The sequence below is a fragment of the Penaeus monodon genome, chromosome 3, assembly GCF_015228065.2.
Source record: "Penaeus monodon isolate SGIC_2016 chromosome 3, NSTDA_Pmon_1, whole genome shotgun sequence".
Lineage (NCBI taxonomy): Eukaryota > Metazoa > Arthropoda > Malacostraca > Decapoda > Penaeidae > Penaeus > Penaeus monodon.
In genome coordinates, this window is record NC_051388.1 from 10,835,387 (window position 1) to 10,838,531 (window position 3,145).

A 3,145-nucleotide genomic window follows, 5' to 3' on the forward strand; every position below is an offset into this window, starting at 1 on the left:
GATATTTGACACATACATTTACATATAGATGGATAGATAAATATAACAATAAATAAATAGACAGTAGATACAACACTGCAAAACGCTATCATAGTGATAAACCCAATTTTGATGTCACTGAACCAAATACTTATATTAATCAGCTTAGGAACTTCGTGAACTTCAAGCTATAATCCCACATTATTTACAGTCATCATTTGCTTCTTACAGCTGTTAAACATTTCTATTCTTCGCTACGGACAGGATTCGAACCTGTGCGGGAATAACCCATTGGATTTCAAGTCCAACTCCTTAACCACTCGGACACCGCAGCTCACAATTTTAAAGGTTTCTTTTTTCTAATTTTTAATTATTTTTTAGTCCCCTTATTCTCATCATCACGTCATCTGCGTGTGGAATCTAGCTCCTTCGAAGGACGCTCTTATTCCTAGCCCCTCAGCTTTGTTATGGGAGCTCCTCTCTCGCCCATTTTGCTTAACCTTTATAGAAAGTAACATCAATCTGATTATCTTTATATCTCCGTTCTCTATAATGGATTCTGCTCTCTTCCTGAATTCCAAAGGAACATGACGAACTCCCTCTTTCTATCATATCAAAGTGAAACGAGATATGCCGAAAAAGCTTCTAAAGTCTGCAGGCTCAGTTTTCGTCAGGTGAACACCACCCCGTAGGCTAGTCCATTTCAGCCCTCCTTCTACTTCCATAGCGGGCACCTTCGTCCTTTGGTAAGACCGGTATCAGCCTTAGCGACCGTGCTTTAATTATCCAAAGGTTATACATACCTAGATTGGATACAGGTTGTCAGACATTATCTTCCCTTGTATTGACATCCATACAGGCAGGTATGCAATCTTATCATCAAGCTTATATCTAACTTCCTGGCCCATCAGCGCTTCTCCGTTCCGTTGGTTTCTCTTCATTAGTCGTTCTTGACCACTTTGTGTCTCCCTTAACCTCTCACAGAACCTCCTCTTCTTTACTCCTTCAGTGTCTTCTCCTTAAAGTAAAATTTGACTTTCATTTCCTTGTTGATCTCTGTATTATCATGTTTGCCCTTACTCGTTATTGAAATGGATAACACACACATGTAAAACAATACAGCTAGATAGACATGGAAACCAGTGCTGTGGAGTGTTAAATTTTACAGTTTTTATATATTTCCTCCAACTGTTAAATATTTAAACGATTCGCTACGGACAGGATTCGAACCTGTGCGGGAATAACCCATTGGATTTCGAGTCCAACTCCTTAACCACTCGGACACCGCAGCTCGCTATATATATGTATTTTCTTTTCAAGCTGCATGATTTCATTTTTATAATTATCATCATTATCACTATCATTATCGTATTCACTATCAATATGATCGTAATCATTACCTGCATCATCATCAAAATTCTGTTATCATTATCATCACTATTGTCATTATCAACATAATTATCATCATCATAATGATAGCAATTATCCTCATCATTATCATGATCACCAGTATTATTATTGTTATCACACACACACAAACACGAATATACAAGCACACACAGATATATGTGTATATAGACACACACACCTATATTTGTGCAACTCTGTGTTTGTGTGTGAGCAAGAACATATATCATCGAATTCAAAAAGAAAAAAAGGAAGAAAGAAAGAAAGACAGAAAGAAAGAAAGAAAGAAAGAAAGAAAGAAAGAAAGAAAGAAAAAGAATGAAAGAAAGAAAGAAAGAATGAAAGAAAGAAAGAAAGAAAAAAGAAAAGAAAAAAAAATGTTTGTTTGTGTGTGTGTGTGTGTGTGTGTGTGTGTGTATGTGTGTGTGTGTGTGTGTGTGTGTGTGTGTGTGTGTGTGTGTGTGTGTGTGTCTGTAATTACTGCAGTACTGGAGCTGATCTTTTCGCCACCTCATAACAGAGGCCTGAATAAAAAATGATTATGAGAATTTTATGGGTTTGGTCGGAACTGTGGATTATTTTGATGGGATTACAAATCACGGATTGTTTGTTAGAGAGAGAGAGAGAAGGAGAGAGAGAGAGAGGGAGAGAGAGAGAGAGAGAGAGAGAGAGAGAGGGAGAGAGAGAGAGAGAGAGAGAGAGAGAGAGAGAGAGAGAGGGAGAGAGAGAGAGAGAGAGAGAGAGAGAGAGAGGGAGAGAGGGGGGGGAGGCATGGGAGAGAGCGAGACGAAGAGATAAATATTCTATTTTTTTCAACATGCTTTTCAAATTGCAAGAGAGGTGAAGCGCCATGATCCAATTAATTTCCAAACGCATTTCATATAAACACAGATATCGAGAAAAAAGGTAAACAGGGAAAAAATTCAAGGAACATAAGTGTACTTCCGCTGTTGAAATGCTAATGAAATTCTTTTCCCTCTCATGTTTCTCCTTCCTCTTCCAAGACGCACAGAGTGATTAATCTCGTCCCGGGAGACAAATCACACAACACACACGCTCATATATATATATATATATATATATATATATATATATATATATATATATATATATATATATATATATATATATATATATATATATATATATACATATATATATTAAAAAATATATATATATTTATAATATATATATTAATATACATATGTCTATGTACATATAGACTGACTGACTGACTGACTGACAGATATAGATATAGATAAATATACACACATTCACACACACATATATATATATATATATATATATATATATATATATATATATATATATATATATATATATATATATATATATATATATATATATACATATATATATATACACATATGCACACATATATATTATGTATATATGTATGTGTATGTATATATAATTATTATTAATAATAAATTCATATTGTATTTTTTCTTCTTCCAGACAGTACCTATAAAAATATCTTTTGCACTGCGGAGAGTGTAGTATTTATATACGTCTGTATTGCTAAGCATACCAGTCACACCTTAGCAACGAATCTCAGCCTTTATTTCAAAGGGTTCTACTCAGTGAATTTCTTCCTTTCATCTCAATGCGTTCAAAATAATCATCATTACAGCAAGACGTGAGCTTTTTGTGAACTGCAGGCAAGGTCGTTGTCCTTTTAATGCGAGTGAAAGCAAAAGGGAAAGACGGTGGGTTTGAGGAGGGGGGGGGGCAGGGA

The 3,145-nt window shown here is 35.1% G+C and overlaps 2 non-coding genes across 2 annotated transcripts; both read right to left on the reverse strand.

The window, feature by feature from the left end:
* Positions 1–231: 231 nt before the first annotated feature.
* On the reverse strand, positions 232–313 carry Trnas-uga. The gene has a single exon. It is a non-coding gene; the product is annotated as a tRNA-Ser (tRNA).
* Positions 314–1,188: 875 nt separating this feature from the next.
* Trnas-cga lies at positions 1,189–1,270 on the reverse strand. Its single transcript has one exon. It is a non-coding gene; the product is annotated as a tRNA-Ser (tRNA).
* Between the last annotated feature and the right edge of the window lie 1,875 nt (positions 1,271–3,145).